General features: G+C 47.4%; 1 protein-coding gene across 2 annotated transcripts in view; it reads left to right on the plus strand.

Moving 5' to 3' along the window:
- Nucleotides 1-19,091, plus strand: part of LOC138447793 (tetraspanin-1-like) — an 861,729-nt gene that overhangs the window by 741,196 nt on the left and 101,442 nt on the right. The gene's annotated exons all lie outside the window — the stretch shown is intronic.

The raw sequence follows: 19,091 nt of genomic DNA on the forward strand, positions 1-19,091 counted from the left end.
GTGCGGAGCAAAGAAGAAACAGATAAATAATAATAAATAATAAAGGCAACAAACAGCAGTGGTGCAGCCAGCAACGGGCAAGTGCTGGGTTTAAGGCAGCAGACAGGGTAGGTCTGATAAGTGCAGGAAGAAAAGGGGGGGGCTGTATGGGTTCAGATACAGAACCCAGTGCAAGGGGTGGCCTGGAGGCAGTGCGGGAGGGTGGCAGGGTGAGCAGGTACCTGGGCCCGGAGAACAGAGGGTGACCAGGTGCATGGTGCCGAGAGAGAAGATCTGATCTGCAGGGGTAAGGGGGGCAAAGGCAGAAGCAAAGAGGAGGGTCTTGAGGTGCTTCCGGAACCGGAGATGGTTCGCCTCAAGTTTCAGAGTGGCAGGGATGCTGTTCCAGAGGGAGGTCCCAGCCAAAGACAGAGACCTACCCCCAGTTCGTTTCTTTGAAAAATGACTGACCCTGAGGGAGTTAGAAGTAGAGGAGGGAAGAGCCAGAGAGGGGAGGTATTTGCGGAGGGATAGCTGAAGGTATTTTGGACCCAGGCCCCAGAAAGCCTTGTGGACAATGCAGAGGGTTTTGAATTGAATTATTGCATCCACTGGGAGCCAATGGAGAGATTTCAGAGCTGGAGAAATACCATCCTAGGGCTTGAGGCCAAGGACAAGTCTTGCAGTCCTGTTATGGATTAGTTGCAGAGGGCAGAGAGTAGAGGCAGCAAGATTTAGAAAGAGGATGTAGCTACTTCAACATACAAAATGATTTTCTGTTGTAGAAAGACGTTCCATTGTATACACACACAATTGTCCTTTGGGGTGTTTGATATAAATTAATCAGGGTTTTGTATTCTTTGTTCTTCTAACCACCTAAAGATATCCATAGAGTGCGTAGTCAGTAGAGCATTCAAATTGAATGTGTACATTCTTTGTTAACTTTAAGAGTATACTTATTTACTCATTGTTTTATTTGGTTTGTTGTAATATAACCTGTCATGAAGCAGCATATTGCTGTACTTACAAGGTTACAAGAATATTTCTTCATCCTGGGATCTTCAGTGTTTATGAATATCAGTTAACATCACCACACATATGCACTTTTTAACATTGGCTATATATACCTCTTTAGTATAATGTAAAATGAAAACACGTGTATTATAGATATATATATATATATATATATATATATATATATATATATATATATATATATATATATGTATATATATTTTATTTTTCTGAGGCTTGTGGAATCTGCTTAGATCACATGCTGTGCATAGGCCAACATCTAGTGGAAGCTGCAGAGTATTACAGTTAGTTTTTCCAACCTCGAAAATGAGCGTTGACCTAGGGCGTGCCAGTAATACTATCCCTAGTGTGACGTCCACTATACCCATGATCCCTCACGTGTGTAGGACCATCAGATAGTTTTTTTCCGCCATACTTGTCGGAAGCATAATGTGGAGTTCCCTGGCTTTCAGCCATTTGTGATTAATTATTCATAAATTCCCTGTTCCTCTTATCCCACGTCAAGACTCCGAAGATCGACGCCGGAACTGAAGAACAAACAGCCGTCCTCTGGGCGTTCCAGATCTCGATCGCCTCACGACACACAGCAACCGTCTACGATTGCTAACGGTGCCACGCTTCCTAAAGTCACAGAGGTTTGGTCGTCAGAAGATGAAACCGACCTCCACCCCCAAGCTGCACGTTCAATGTCAGCTCCGGCAGTTCGTTCTATGAATCTCGACGCCAGGCATCAAAAGATTCAGGGAAGTCCAAGGAGTCAGGGAAACACTCCTCGACACATGGAAAAGGGGACAAACATCAGAAAAGATCGTCTGAACACCAGCTTCAGAAGGACAAACATAGATTTTCTGAAAAAATCAAGACCCCTGACCCTGTCACTAGGCCTAAGGTTGCCCCTCCCACTCCAGAGGATATGGTAATGGAAGATGAACCTCAACAAGAGGTGATCGTTCACAGTTCTAAGGAATGGAGCGCTGAAGAAATTGACAGGGGGTTTATAGACATAATTTCGAAATCAAAAATTTCGAAAGTCAAAAAGTCGAAAAAAAAATGTCGAAAAAAATAATGCCGAATTTATTTTTTATGACGTTTTTTTTTCGAAATGGGGGGGTTCCCCCCAACCCCCGTTTTTTTTTTTTTTTTTTTTTTTACCTTTTTTTTAAATATAAACTAGAGCCCAAACAAAAATATCGAAAAAAAAAATAATTCGACATTTTTTTTTTCGACATTTTTGATTCGACTTTTTTGACATTCGAATTTTTTTTTTCGATATTATGACTGGACACCTTGACAGGGTAATGAGGTGCATGTCTTTTATGGCAAATTTTTCAGAGCAAAATCCTGATTACTTTCTGAGCTATCAGAATAACCCTGCTACCTCTACTCCTTCTGGATCCAAAGACCCTCAGCCTCCTAGTAAGAGACCTTGTACTGAGACTCTAGTTCAGGGCCTGATTTCGCACCCACTCACCATTCAACCTTACCATCAGTATGCTGAAGATCCAGACATACAAATACTGGACGACCAGGCCGGGGTCGAATATTATGGGGACGATGGGGACCAGGATGAGGAGGAGGAAGACGAGGCAGAGGCCTATAGTCTCGACTCCCCTATTCCCAAGGACCCACCGGTGAATGACTCACCTGTGGATAATCAGCCATTACTAAATGAGGTCTTAGCTAAAGCTGCAGAGCACTTTCAGATAGACACTCAAGGGGCTCAAGAAGAGAGGGACTATGCAGAGGAAATTATGGGGGATAGGAAATTCGTTGTCCAAGCCATACCAATTCTGAAATCCATTCAACGCAGAATTGATCCCTCCCTCCTCACCCCTAACCTTACCCGGGCAGTCAACCCAGACAAGGAGAGCAAAAGGATATATGGGCTAGGAAAGAAAGTGGCTTCCACCTCTGCTTACCAGGCAAGAATTGCTAATACCACCACTCTGCTGGCAAGTTACAATTGTCACCAATGGGAGCAGGTAGCTGCGCTCATTGCCTCCGCACCTGAACCTCTAAAGGGCCAGTTGGCCCAGATTGCATCAGAAGGGAGATCGGTGTCCGGATGCATTCTCAAGGCGACTTTTGACGCAGCAGACAATGCAGGCCGGCTCATCGCAGAGAGCACTGTTCTCAAGAGACACGCCTGGCTAAGGCAGTCGGGGTTCAAACCCGAGACACAAGCCACTCTGATCGACATGCCGGTGGAACCAAATGTCTTGTTTGGGAAAGCGGTGGAAGAGGCACTCAAAACAGCAAAAGATGAATATGACACCCTTAAGTCCCTTGGTCAGCTAACCAATAAACCCACAAACCATCGAGGGAATAATAATTTTCGTTGCTCTCGCGGACAAATTTCCCAGAGAGGGTCAAATTACTCCCAAGGGCAAGGTACTTCATGGGGAAACAACCAACAGGGTACCCAGAATGTCACCAGAGGCCAGAAAAGGGGCCGTGGTAGAGGGGGAGGTAGCCCAGGTAGATGCGGTACGCCTCCCAACAAACAGTGACGCTCCGCTCAGGGTCCCTTCCCATGCATCCCCAGTAGAGGGGTGCATTTCCAGCTTCACCCACGCATGGGAAGGGATCACATCGGACAGATGGGTGCTGTCCACAGTGTCTGCGGGATACTGCATCGCCCCCACGACCATCCTCCAAGACACAAAATACACTCGAGGAGATCGTCATTCTCCTTGCAAAGGACGCGATAAAACTCGTCCCGGGCAACCAGGTAAACAAGAGTATTTATTCAACTTACTTCCTTGTGCCAAAGAAAGATCTAACAATGCGCCCAGTATTAGACTTAGGCCCTGCAAACAAGTATGTCAAGCCTCAAAAATTACACATGACTACCCTCCAAGAAGTAATCCCCCTACTAAAAAAGGGAGATTACATGGCAACATTGGACATGAAAGATGCCTATTTTCATATTTCCATGTTCCCAGCGCACCGAAGATTCTTGCACTTCAAGGTGGACAGTCAGCAGTACCAGTTCAAGGTGCTGCCCTTCGGTATAGCCTCGGCTTCAAGGGTATTCACAAAGGTACTGGCGGTGGTGGCGGCGCATCTACACAGGGAGACAATCCCAGTGTACCCTTACCTGGACGATTGGCTCATCACGGGGGAGACCCCAGTAGCTTGCAGATCCAACATCTAAAGAATGATCGACCTCCTCTTCGAATTGGGCTTCTCAATCAACGAGAAAAAATCAAGCCTGGTGCCAAGCACCTCCAAACAGTTCTTAGTAGCTGTCCTAAACACTCAAGAGAAGTTGGTCTTTCCATCAGAGGAAAGAATTCGGAATCTATTACTGCAAATTCCTCAATATCAGTCCGGTTGTCAGATAAGGGTTCGTAAAGCGATGTGTTTGCTAGGCATGATGGCGTCATGTATTTACCTGGTTCCCCACGCGCGCCTGCGCATGCGACCCATGCCGGAATGGTTGGCAAAACAGTGGTCTCAGGAAAGTGGTCAGTGGGACGATCTAGTGGTCGTTTCGCCAACACTAGTACAGAGTCTTCGCTGGTGGACAAGGGAGAATCTTTCAAAGGGGAAACCCTTTTACGATCCAGAAATACAGGCTGTAATCACTACAGACGCGTCCCTCTCAGGATGGAGAGCACACCTCCTTCACCACAAAGCGCAGGGCCTCTGATCTCCCACAGTGGCCAAGAATCACATCAACCTGCTAGAGCTTCTGGCAGTCTTCAGAGCGCTTCGAGCGTTCGAACCCCACCTATCGAACCTGTCAGTGCAGATCCTAACGGACATTACGACAGCAATTTTTTATTCAAACAGGGGGGCACTCGATCGCCAAATCTGTCCAACCTTGCCCAGAAAATGTGGATATGGGCACTCAGACGGAACATTTACCTGTCATCTCAACATGTTCCAGGGGATCTCAATTCACTAGCAGACGCTTTGAGCAGAGACCCCCTCCCGGAAAAACACGAATGGTGTCTACACAAGGAAGTCGTAGGAGGCATCTTCTCACAGTGGGGTTTCCCCAGTATAGACCTATTCACCACAAACGAAAACAGACAATGCCCAGGATTCGCATCCAGGTTCCCCCAGCCAGGCTCCATGGGGAACGCTCTATGGATGAATTGGTCGGGGATGTTTGCCTACGCTTTTCCACCAACCCCTCTGATGAGGAAGGTGGTCAACAAGATGCACAGGGTGTTGTGACTTGAGTGTCGTGTAGGCAGAAGAGGCCTCCGTCCCCAAATGCCGCACAGAGAGAACCTAAAGCCACTCTCTGTGCAGCCGTTGAGGCCACAGGCGAAGATGTTCAAATCCGGGAACGCGAACCGCTGGGACCCCACGCTGCTGCAAGAAAATGCAGGTTAAGTACCAAGCAAGAAACAGTAACCACAGTGTTTAGGAAAAACGGAAAGGTCTTACCAATCAGGGTCAAGGAAGAGGTAGTAAACCTAGTGGAGAGGTCCGGGAACCACGTGGACTGAAGTACCCCAAGAGGAGTAGTCCTCAGTTGTTCGCCTGTTAAAAGGAGCTGTGGAGCTATCAGACAAGAAGTCCAAAGAGCCAAGGTACAAGAGGGAGATCCAGGAGGCAGTCCAATAACAATCCGTGGTCAAGAGCCGGATATCACTATGCAAACAAATCCAAAGGGGTAGATCCAAGAAGAGTCCAGTAGAGCAAGCCAGGTCGATTTCCGTGAGCAGTCAATGATACAAAGGTATGTAACGCCAAACAGGATGCAGAGCACAGCTGTGAAGCAACGAGTACCTGGGTTTCTGGGTTTAAGTACTTGCGCTTCTGATCACGTGATGCACGGCTGAGTCACGTGATCGGGCAAGAGCGTCACGTGACCTTACAGTCCCGCGACGCGGAAGCTCAATGCTAGCCCTTCGCGATCCTAGGCTCCAAGGTAATTGCCAATGAAGAAATGGCCGTAGCCTGACAGCTGTCCTGTTACGGACCAGGCGCGGGCGCGCTCGCAAGGCGTGTGAGAGTCCACGTGAATCCCAGAGAAGGGGAGAAGAAAGGGAAGAGCGAGATGGGGGATGGAGGAGCGCCTTGGGGACCACATGATGAGGGATCGTGACACAGGGAATCAATGACGCTCATCCTAGTTGCTCCCATGTGGGCGAGACAACCGTGGTTCCCGCACCTGCGCAAACTGGCAGTGTGCGAACATCCCTTGCTGGCACAACCTACTATCCCAGCACGAAGGACAGACAGTGCATCCTCAACCCAGCTCGATGAACTTGGCAGCATGGCTCCTGAAGTCATAGAGTTTGGCCATCTCAATCTACCACAGAGATGCATGGATGTCCTAAAAGAATCAAGGAAACCAAACATAAGACACTGTTACTTTGATAAATGGAAGAGATTTGTAATTTGGTGCCCGAATAAGCAGATTAATCCGGTTGATTGCACTCCTTCCAATATTGTCACCTACATGCTCCACCTGCTGGATGCAGGGTTGGTATTTAATTCACTCAGGGGACACCTGGCGGTGCTGTCAGCCTACGTCACCTCCCATAACAAGGTGTTGTGGTGGAAAGTACCGGTGGTAAGGCATTTATGGAAGGGGTAAAGAGACTCCACCCTCCAATTTCGAACCCACCACCAGGATGGGACCTTAATGTGGTGCTTGCTAAACTCATGGCCCCCCCTTTGAACCCATGCAAAAAGCTTGTCTCAAACACCTGACCTATAAAACTGCCTTCTTAGTAGCCATTACATCCATAAGAAGGGTCACTGAAATTCAGGCTCTGTCAGTGCAGGATCCTTTCTTTACTGTTCATAAGGATAAACTGGCTCTACAAACTCACCCTAGGCTCTCACCTAAATTCATTTCAAAATTCCATGTTAACCAGTCCATTGTGCTACCGGCCTTCTTCCAAGAACCCAAAAGCTCTGCTGAGGTGAAACTACACACACTAGATGTGCGAAGAGCGGTCCTCTACTATGTAGACAAGACCAGACCGCCAAGAAAGACTGATCAAATGTTCGTCTCCGTAGCTACAGGCAGGGAAGGAGATCGCGTCTCTAAAGGTGCCATCTCCAAATGGATAGTCAAATGTATCCAGCTGTGTTATTCCCTTTCAGATAAAACTCTTACGCCAGGGGCCCACTCTACAAGAGGCACTGGGGCCACTCTGGCTTTCATTGCAAATGTACCCCTTGACACCATTTGCAAAGCAGCTACATGGAGTTCTATTCACACCTTTACTCAGTACTACTGCATTGACACTCATTCCAAGACAGATACTCAAGTGGGACAAGCGGTTCTAAGACATTTATTTGCTCATGACCCTTCTCGCATCCCACCTCCTTCTTCTAACACTGCTCGCTAATCTATGCACAGCATGTGATGTAAGAAGATTCCACAAGCCTCAGAAGGGATACATTACTCACAGTAATCGTATTTCTGATGCTTGTATCTGCTTAGATTCACATGCGCCCGCCCTTTCTCCCCTCTGAGAGAAGGCGCATGGATGCTTGTAGTCTTATCTCTATATCTGCTTGGATACTCTGTACTCACGCTACTCCTCATGCTACCTCATGTCAGAAAAAATACAATCTGAGGGTCCTACACGCGTGAGGGATCATGGGTACAGTGGATGTCACACTAGGGATAGTATTACTGGCACGCCCTAGGTCGACGCCCATTTTCGAGTTTCGAAAAACAAACTGTAATACTCCACAGCTTCCACTAGATGTCTGCCTATGCACAGCATGTGAATCTAAGCAGATTCAAGCATCAGAAATACGATTACGGTGAGTATGGAAAATCCATTGGAGCCAAGTCACACACTCCACAGCGCCCATAGTCGCCATTGCTGGAAGTTCACCTCCAGTACTGAGCCACAATACATTTTTGCTAATTTGCATACCCATAATGCCTTGTGGCTCAGAACTGGAGGTGAACTTCCAGCGAAGGCTACTAGGGGCGCTGTAGTGTGCGTGACTTGGCTCCAATGGATTTTCCTATTTTCACATTTCAGGTGAAAGGTTTTTTTTCAAACCTTTTTAAACCCACCATAACTTTCTTGATATATATATATATATATATATATATATATATATATATATATATATATATATATATATATATATATATATGCACTTAAGGATTTCTTTATTAAATGTGATGCACTATGCACTTTATTGAAAGGTTTGAAATGTGCACTTTATTGGACGGCTTCAAATATACATTTTGCACCGTTATGACCGTTGTTTACAAAAAGAAGGATGCATTTTGCACTTTATAGAATGTCCATAGACATATTTCCTTGGTTGTATTTGGGTGGTTTGCTATAGTGAAAACCAGGAACTCAGCACATTGCATTGTAGGCATGGACTAGTCTGCGGTGCATTATGCCCTTCATCCAATGCAGTGGCAGCATCTTGCAATCTATTATTGAACAATTGCAATTTAAACTGTATGACATTGCAAGACTAACGTTAAATGCAATCGCAGCCAACTTCAGTTTCAAGATTGTTTGACTGGAACAAAAGTACCCCCACTAGTGTTAACCTTTTAAGTGCCATGGGTTTTTCCCCCCAGTGCCAAGGCCTTTTTTGGTAATTTCGGTATGTCGCCATTCAATGCCTTGTAACTCTCTTGTTACATGAGATATCTCGGCCAAATTTGGCCCCTTTTTTCCCAAATGTAGGCGGCCGTAACGCCACCCAGGAATCCTAGGTTGCTGTAGGCGGGTGAGTGAAAATAACCAAAAAGGGCGAAAATGTTGTGTTTTTTCAAAAAATGCCATTAAAATGATGTACAAAGAAGACTGTGGTTTTTTCCTTGTAAGAGCTAGGAACAAATGGTTTGCTGTGCTGAATTCCCCGATTTCCTGGTTTCCAAGAACAGGTTGAGTGGAAATGAATTTTTTTTATTTTGATGTGGTTATCAACCGTTTTGTGAGAGGTAGGCGATTTTTGCCATTTTTGCCAATTGGACATGCATGGACGGAATGGAAGAAAAGGGAATTGGAGGACAGAAAGGCATACATTTCTGAAAAGTAGACAAAATTCCAAGTTTAGGAATGGATGATTTTCACAGGTTGGGCAACAACTAGGTAGGGGAAAATGCCATAGTTTGGGGGAAAAAGCAGGAAAATGACCGAAAAAAAGGTATGTGGTGGACATAGTTGGCTTGGTACGGCAATGGCTTCTATGAATTTTGAGAAAAACAATGCTTCGCTACATTCCCCGACTCTTGCAGTTAGGAAACCACACATTTTTTGTAGTGTTTCACAAAACAAGCAGTGCCACAAGCCAAACACTGAGCCATGGTACACAGGGGTGTTATGCTTACGGCCTGAACAGACGTACTTAGCATGTGTAAATCAGGAAAAACAATGTGGTGAGGAACGGCAAGCATACATTTTTTGAAAGAGCACAGGCAGACCTTTTCAAGGGTAGGTGACTTGTGCAGGTTACAAAAGTGTATGATGCCTAAAGCAGCGACTAAATGTAGGGCACATTTGGGAAATGAAAGGGTTGTGTGACAAAGGGCACCAGCATATGGGTCGAAATGTTATGAAAACCACACAAACACAACACATGTCATACCTTCCCGCGTTCCCACAGGTGTCCCGATGAAAACGGTACCTCACATGTGTGGGTCCACCTACCGGAGCGCAGGAAAAGGGTAACCCACTGGTTATATAATTTGAAAATGGCAGACTGCACTTTAGGGTGGTCTGAGGGGCCCTTGGCGCAGAGAGACACATTGGTGTGCCAATTTGGCCCAGGGTGCCCAAACCTTTCTGGCCCACCCACTGGGGGGCCTGTCCCACAATTTCTGGTGGCCCTCTACCCCTTCCCAAATGGAGGGGGTGTACCTCACTCAGCCATTTGTAGAAGGCCCAGGGGGGCCTGCATGAGGTGCCCCCACCACCCATTTGGGGTGAGGGGGAGAGTGCCACCAAAAATTGTGGGACAGGCCTCCCAGTGGGTGCGGCAGTAAGGTTTGGGCACCCTGGGGCCAGATTGGCACACCAATGTGCCCCTCTGCGCCAAGGCAAGTTTGGTAAACAAAGAAATAATTTGAAAATGGCAGGCTGCACTTTAGGGGGGCTGAGGGGCACCCCACACCGCTGGGGGAGTTTTGTAATGTGAAAGGGGGTGCACCTCTCCACCGCCACCCCAATGGGAGGGGCAGCGCATCTCATGTATCCCTCCCTTGGGGCAGATATGGGGCGGCTGTTCTGCACTCCTCCCTGGGGTCAGGTGTCCCTTCCTAGGAGCAGATATCTGCCCCCAGGGAGGGCTACATGACATGGCCCCCACTCCATTGTGGGGTGGGGGGATGGGGTCACCACCCGTCCCATTAGAAAATTCCCCGTCGGTTTGGGATGCCCCACAGCCCCCCCTAAAATACGGTCCACTATTTTCTCTGGTAACCCAACTCCCCTTGGCGCAGAGGGGCACATTGGTGTGCCAATTCGGCCCCAGAGTGCCCAAACCTTTCTGCCCCACCCACTGGGGACCTGTCCCAAAATTTCTGGTGGCCCTTTCCCCCCTCGCCCAAAATGGGTGGCGGATGCACCTCATGCAGGCCTCCCATGTCCTCCTACAAACGGCTGCGTGTGGTACACCCCCCCTTCATTTGGGGTTGGGGGAGAAGGCCACGAAATATTGTGGGACAGGCCCCCCAGTGGGTGGGGCACTAAGGTTTGGGCACCCTGGGGCCAGATTGGCACACCAATGTGCCCCTCTGCACCAAGGCAAGTTTGATAAACAAAGAAATAATTTGAAAATGGCAGGCTGCACTTTAGGGTGGTCTGAGGGGCCCTTGGCGCAGAGAGACACATTGGTGTGCCAATTTGGCCCCAGGGTGACCAAACCTTTCTGCCCCACCCACTGGGGGGCCTGTCCCACAATTTCTGGTGGCCCTCTCCCCCTCCCCAAATGGAGGGTGGTGTACCTCACTCAGCCATTTGTAGAAGGCACAGGGAGGCCTGCATGAGGTTCCCCCACCACCCATTTGGAGTGAGGGGGAGAGTGCCACCAAAGATTGTGGGACAGGCACCCCAGTGGGTGGGGCAGTAAGGTTTGGGCACCCTGGGGCCAAATCGGCACACCAATGTGCCCCTCTGCGCCAAGGCAAGTTTGGTTAACAAAGAAAAAAAAAATGAAAATGGTACACTACACTTTAGGGCGGGCTGAGGAGCACCCTAAACCACCAGGTAATTTTCTAATGTAATGGGAGGGGTGACCCCAAATGCAGGGTGGGCATCTCATTCAGCCCTCCCCAGGGGCAGATAAGAGGGGGGCATCTCATGCAGCCCTCCCTGGGATCAAATGCCCCTTCCTAGGAGCAGATATCTGCCCCCAGAGAGGGCTACAAGGGGTGTCTCCATTTTCCCTTGGGGTAAGGGGGAGAGGGCCACCTCCCCTTTTCCATAACATAAATCCCTGGTGGCTAATGGCCCCCCACTCCCACCCAAAACTCCCTTTTGTGTTTTTTTTTCATTTTGCCCCCTTCCCTGGGGGCAGATGATCAGCCATCTGCCCCTAGGGGGGCCCTAACCTGCAGGTCCCATTCTTTGGGGGGACTGCACACTTATTCCCGGTGGCCCTCCCATCTGCCAATTGGATGGGGGGTTACCTCATGTACGCCTGCCTGGGGGCAGAAATCTGACCCCAGGGAAGGCTCCAAGGGGTGGCTCCCCGTTCCACTTGGTGTGGGAGGGAGAGGGCCACCACCCTTTCACGGGATCAAAAAAATCCCTGGTGTCTAGGGCCCCCTCCACCACCTATCCCCGTTCATTTCCTTTTTTTTATTTTGCCCCCTTCCCTGGGGGCAGATGATCAGCCATCTGCCCCCAGGGTTCTTCACATATGTGCCCCCATGCTTTGGGGCCGGGGGGGAGAGGGCTGTTTACTGTAAGCAGCCTCCACCTCCCCCCCTCATACCAAGGCATTCCTGGTGTCTAGTGGGCATTGCCGGGTGCGGATTGTGCGCTCTGCGCCCTATCCGCACCCAGCAATGCTTTCACAAAAGGTGTTGTTGGAAAGGGGAGAATCTCCCCTTTCCAACGACACCTCCCTCGATCTCCGGCTTGAAATACAGCCGGAGATCGAGGGGGGAGAAAGGTGGAGACTCACACCGACGTGAAATGGAAGGTAATCCAGCCCCCTGGCAGTGAGGGGGGACCTCCCCCTCACATAGCCCAGGGGTTGGATTACTGTTTAGAGCGATCCCTGCTTGGCACTTAAGGGGTTAAATCGTAATGTGATTAATGTTACTTAGTGTAAAGCAATATCAAAGCATTGTCTTTCATTTAAAGCGGCGTTAATATGGTGACATTGTGTGCATAATAAGTGAAAATATCAGGCATTTTTTAGTGGCAGAACTGGTAAAATCTGCTAAAAAGTTATTAAAATACCATCAATACAATTGCAAATATTACCTAGCAAAAATGTAGAAAAAGATATACGCAGAAGTAAAATTGTGAGAAATGCCCCTTACAAAATGGCTACTGTGTTTTACAAGATGTGAACCAATGCATTGTGCTTTGCAGTGAAAGAAAGCAAAAAAGGACAACCAATGTTAAGAACCATAGACTCTGATGAATGTCTGTATATATGCACTAATTGTAAATGTACTTGTTTGTATGTGATCAAGCAGCAAGGAAGCTGCGAAATGCGTTGTACCATGTTTTTTAACTGTTGGCTGATGCCTAAATAAACTGGATAATTTAAGGATTCTACGTTACATTTGTTTTTGGTATTGATAGTGGAAGAAGTGTTTTGCTAGCGTTTTCACTGTTCTTGGAGTGCTATCCAGTGCTATGTCATCAGTGATATTTGTGATGTCATCTTTGATGTCCTGGGTGTTAGTCTTAGCAATGCACGTAGATGCTGCGAGTTATGGTTGCTGAGCTTACCATAATGGGGGAATGTGCAGCGTTTTTTGGTTTCACTGTGAAGTATAACATCCAATTAACAAAGTTTTTTTACTGAATGTACATTATATAGAGCAAGGAACGAAAACAAAGGGGCTAAACATGTGATGTGGTCAGTGATGTCATCAGTTACATTTGAGATACATCTTTCATGTTCTGAGTGTGACTGTTAGGCACAGTGGTGATGGCAAGTATGGGGGCCCAGTCTGCCATAACTGACGAATTTCATGGGTTTTTCGGTTTTAATTTGAACCATAACGGGGAGGTACGAACATTTTTTGTTTTTTTAGTGAAATGCACAGGTTTTTCGTAGGGCAACTTAACCATAACGTCCCCTCAACAAAGTTTTTTTTTGAGTGAATATATATATATATATATATATAATTGTGCAGCAGTATTGAGATACATAGGAAACCCAAAAAATGAATTGCTAATAACGTTTGATTCACATGACGGATTTGATTGAAATTATGCAAACAAAAGGTTTGCACGACTCCCAGATCTGTTAAAAATATTTAAAACAAACTGATATTTGGATGTTTCATGTATCTTGATGTATATGTTTCCTTGTGCTGGTTATTTGAAAGTTCTTACTGGATAATTAAATAAAGTGTTTAAAAATAAAAAAATGTGAAATGTTATTTAAAACATTTTTTTATAAGGCTGTTTCTCTCTAGTCCCCTTTCATTTTACACTGGACAGAATTGCACCAGGTACGAAACAACTTGGGCATGATGCGATGACTCACTTTCAGGTGGTGGGGGGGTTGGATGTCTTGGGTTATTCCGTCCAGTAGTTTTTAAAATAATATTCTCCCAAACGTATAGCTATATCTCCCATGGGTGCTTTGCATCAGAGAGGCTGACAGGATTTTCAGAAAAGAAAAAGCAGCCATTTGTTTCCCAAAATTCTATTGCTAATAACTTTTGACTTGCTGGATGGATTTGGATAAAACTAACAAAGTGTTTGCCAAGGGCCCTCTCCCCATAAACTTCAAATGTTGGGAACAAACGTAGTAAAATAGTAGAGTTATTAAGAAAACTAAAACTATACAGTTGTCACGCCGAGATTACTGCGATGTCTATGGACACCTCCGTCCCCAAGCACCGGTCAGGGAGAAATCAAAGAATGCTCCCTAACCAGTTAAAGAGACCACAGGTGCACAAGAGACAGGAGCGCTGGTACCAGCTAGCTGCAAGGGAAGCAGGTTAGGAAATCGTGAATACAAGGTCAATAATCACGAAGGGCAATAGCAGGAAGGAAGTAAGAACAGCACCTGCCGATGTTGTAGTGTGAGTAGGGAGCGGTTAGAACCCCAGGTGGTGGAGAATAATAGAACACCCAGAGGAGGACGGGTAACCTGGTTCCCCTTGGTGAAAGCACCTGAAGTAGTGCTCAGCGTTCAAAGGACGGAATCCACAAAAGCAGAACGGTATCCAGAGGCAGTCCTAAGTCCGTGAGCCAAAGTTCCAAAATCCTGAGGAGCAATAGTTCCAAAACACCAATTCCGAGGTACAAGCGAAGGCAGTCCAGTAACACGAAGCACGAGGTCAAAAATCCAAGAAAGCAGAGTTCCAAGCAACAAATTCAAGGGAAAAAACGAAAGCAGTCCAATTCCAGAAACTCAAGGTCTAATAGTCAGAAGAACGGGATACAAGCAAAACGAAACGCCACTCGAACACTGTTGAACAGCTGAGAAGCGGAGTAGTCCGTGATCAGTGTTCCTTTATGCCGGAGACCAGATCATGTGACTGCATCCCCATCAGGTCACATGAGCGGCATGGCGTGTCACGTGATACAGAGGAGCAGGAAGCGGCAACGGGATTCGTTGGGCGAAATCTCCTAGTATCACGTGACCGGTATCGGATGGCATGTGACCAGGAAATGGTGCCGGCGTTTCATGATGCACCCCATCGCCATCGGGGCCACAATCGCCAGGAGCCTGATTGATGTTTTCCCAGCGCGGAACTCTGCGCGTGATGGATTCTGGGGATGCGAATCCGCATGGAACGTCTGGAGCAGGTATCAGGCGGGTGGTCTGGATTGTATGTGTGGGTCATGTGGGTGTCATGACAACAGTTTTCTGCCACTTCATTTTACCGTAGAGAAAAAGTACAGTTTTTTAACAGCTGTAGCGTTAAAACCACTGGGTAGATTTGGATCAAATGAGAAACAACTTGGGCTCAAAGCGTTGCCTTAAATTACTTGACTGGTTTGGAGAAAATCCATCCAACAGTTTTTTTTTTATTTTTGACAGAGAAGGGGTTCCCTCCTGCTCCTTAAAACCTTTATGTCAGCCTTGGTGGTTTTTAGAGCAGATAACCTCTGACTTGCTGGATGGATTTGAATGGCATTTTCCAAACAAACAGTTTGTCAAGAGCCTCCCTGAATTGGACATTTTGCGAACAATTCGTTAGAAAATGAAAAAGGCATTAAGAAAACATAAAAACACTGTTTTCAGCCCACTGGCATACATTTTTCAAGAGAGAAAAAGAGCAGTTTTTGGACAGCCCTAGCGTGAAAACTGTTTGGCAGATTTGGACCAAATAGGAAATAATTTGGGCACAAAGAGCTGACTTAATTTACTTGGCTGGGTGGGTTAAATCCATCCAGTAGTTTTTAAAATATCAGACAGAGAGTGGGGTGCCCCCTGCGCCTTAAAACCTTTATATTGGTCTTGGTGCTTTACAGCACCAAGAGAGGCTAATAACATTTCTGGGAGGGGTCTGTAGTTATTACATCCAGTAGTTGTTAAAATATCTGATGTTGATGAGGGTGCCCGCTTCTTCGAAATGTATAGCTATATATATGTGTCCCACATTGCATCAGCAAGGCCTTTCGGAAATGAAGAAAATTGTTTTTTTCTCGATCCAAGAGATAACTGCGGTTATAGCGATTATAACCGGTGTTAACCGAAAACTAAAAGTGGGAAAAATGCCATTTGGAGGAGGAAAAAGGATGAAATGACATCAGGCTAGAGGTGGGGAGGAGGAAAGAGGAAACCATGTGAAATTGGGGAGGTGAAGGGGGTGGCTGGGGACCAAGTTCAGAGCTTGAACGTTGTTCACATATCCGGCGGGATAAACACGGTTATGATAGAAAACCAGATTGAGAATGAAAGTGCATCAGACAAAAGAACAAATGTTGGGGCCATGGGAGAGTATTAGGGAGGGAAAAATAACTTAGAGGAAGTGGGGGGCATGGCACGAGCAGGGGGGCACTTGTTGAGTGCCTTGGAGGGCAGGCAAGAGTTTTGGCGGCTAACAGCGGTTATTTGTGTGTATTTGTTTGTATTTATTTCAAAAGAGAGAGTTAAAGAAATTATATTAAGACCAAAAAATGGGGAATTGTACAGCTACAGTGAGATGGGTGGTAATGGGTGTGGCCAAAGCTATAGCTACTGGATTAGTTAGGAAACCAAATGCTATGGCTTCTGGGTAACTTTAAGAAACCGAATGGTGCAATATGGAAAGTGGCCATGGCTAGTGTGCCCAAAAGAAACGTAGTGGTGTGGCCAAGGGAGGCATATCCTGAGTGGCACAGCCTTTGTCCAGACCACTGGGAATGGCCATAGGACATGGCTAGTGGGACCGGAAGAAAGCTATTGGTGTAACATGAAAAACGGCCACGAACAAAGGCCGGAACCAGTGGTCATGGGCGATGTCCATGGCTTCGGAGCAGGAAAGAAAGGTAGTTTTGAAAAGACACAGTGGGCTCGGCTTAAGGCTGTGCTTAATAGCCAGGGCCGTTGTATAACGAAACCTTTGAAAAGCACTGAAAAAAACGTACTTAGGATGAGCAGATTTAACGCAACAAAACCCTTGAAATTCAGTGGATGCTGGAAGTCATGGCCAGCTTAACTAGGCACATTCCTGTTGATGTCCCCCATAATACTATGTCCCCATAATGCCATTTTGTATGTCATAGTGACTCCCATCTCTTATAATATGTATGTGCACATGGGCTTTGCAATGGGAACGTGCTAAGTTAACTTCTCACATCCACTGAATTTCAACGGTTTTGTTGCGTTAAATCTGCTCAACTTAACTAAACTTTAACAAACGTTTTTTCAGTGAATATATATATATATATTTCTGAGGCTTGTGGAATCTGTTTAGATCACATGCTGTGCATAGGCCGACATCTAGTGGAAGCTGCAGAGTATTACAGTTTGTTTTTCGAAACTCGAAAATGGGCGTCGACACAGGGCGTGCCAGTAATACTTTCCCTAGTGTGACGTCCACTGTACCCATGATCCCTCACACGTGTAGGACCCTCAGATTGTTTTTTTCCGCCATACTGGTTGGAAGCATTTCGCGGAGTTCCCTGGCCTTAGCCATACTTTTGCAAAATATTGTTATATTTTCCCCATTCTCCACCCCAACGTCGAGTCACCGAACTTCCACACTCGACGCCGGCCCGGAGAAGAAAACGACTGTCGAGAGCTGCACAACGGATTTGGGCCTCGGGAGGCCTCTGGCCTCGGCCCGGGCCTTGGAAGGCCTCTGGCCCCAGTCCTGCAAGTAGGGAGAGTGGGGGGTAGACATACTCTACACTCTTTTGGTATATAGGTACATTCTTATATATTCCTACACTTATCAGCCTGCTGCCACAAGGTGAGTATGGAGGGTACCCCTTTCCAATTCTGCCCCAAGTGCAACCGCAAGTACCCTTGGGTTGACAGACACGCCACGTGCAATCTCTGCCTGCCGAGGGACCACCCCGAGGCGAACTGCAGAGCGTGTGGTAGGTTTAATCCGAAAACACTTAAGGACCATTCGATAAAGCGTTGGGCCCACCACGCCAGACGTCAGGAGGCCAGGCAGCAGAGGGCGCCTTCAGCGATGGCAGCAACGCCATGCTTTCAGACGGTGAGGGCAACATGGCGTCAAGAGACAGCCGAGCGCAACTCCCCGACCTCGGAAGGTCGTCCTGCAGGGCGGCTATGGGGAAGACCCCCGGCGACACAAGCGCTACCCACAGCGCTTCCACAAAGCACATGAAGTCCAACCGAGACTCGACACGCACGTCGAGTTCTCGGAAAGAGGCACATAGAGAACGGTCCGAATCGGTGTCCTCTGGCCTCGCTCCCCAAGGTAACAGAAGTTCGATCGTCGGAAGACAAAGCCGACTTCCATCCCCAGACCGCACTCCAGGAGTCGGCGCCCGCAGACCGCTTAACGGCGGCTCCCGAGTCCCTACCTCCACGTTCTAAAGATAGGGACACTACCCCCGAACCTCGACGCCAGGCGTCGGAAGGCTCTGAAGGGACGAAAAGGCAGGGAAAACACTCTTCCGCCCACAGGGAGGGGGGAAAACAACAAAGGAAGCAGTCACAGCCTCCTTACACACCTCTAAAACCTTCCACCTCACATAAACAGACAGACAAGTCCCAGTCTTCTGTTATCCCAAAGACCCCTGCTAAAACCAGTAAGTCTAGTCAGGATAAGGCAGAGAAAGTCCCAGAAAGGGTCTTTCCCAGTTCTAGAGAATGGTCTAGTGATGACATAGACAGGGTTATGTCAAGGATGTCATCATTGGCAGATTTTTACGCAAAAAACCCTGAACACTTTCTCTCCTATACTCCCGACGGACAGCACCCTCAGGCTCTAAGGATCCAATACCTCCAAGTAAGAAGTCCCGGTTTGAAGCCCCAACATGGTCCCCTTCTACATACAGCCCTACTCTCAATATCAAGGGGATACATCCTTTTGTGAGGATCCAGATTTGGGCATGTTGGAAGAGCAAACTGGTACGGGCTACTATGGGGATGATGAGGACCAAGAAGAGGAAGAGGAGGACCCTGAGACCTACAGAGTAGATTCCCCGGTAGAGAAAGAACCCCCGATTACCGACTCCCCTGTCGACAATCAACCTCTCCTGAATGAAGTTCTGTCCCGAGCGGCAGAACACTTCCACATTGACACCCAGGGTGCTCAGGAAGAGAGGGACTTCGCTGAGGAGTTAGTAGGAGAAAGGAGACCTGTTGCGCAGACCATCCCTATTCGTAAGTCTATTCAGAGAAGAATAGACCCTTCACTTGTAAATCCCAACCTCACCAGGGCAGTGAACCCAAGGATTGAGAAACTTTTCAGGGCAGCCCAATCAGACCCACTATACATAAGGGGGCATCTGAAGCCGGACTCCCTGGTATTTACAAACACCCGTAAAAGGGCGGGAACA

This window comes from Ambystoma mexicanum, chromosome 3q (assembly GCF_040938575.1).
Source record: "Ambystoma mexicanum isolate Mex_15411 chromosome 3q, UKY_AmexF1_1, whole genome shotgun sequence".
Taxonomy (NCBI): domain Eukaryota; kingdom Metazoa; phylum Chordata; class Amphibia; order Caudata; family Ambystomatidae; genus Ambystoma; species Ambystoma mexicanum.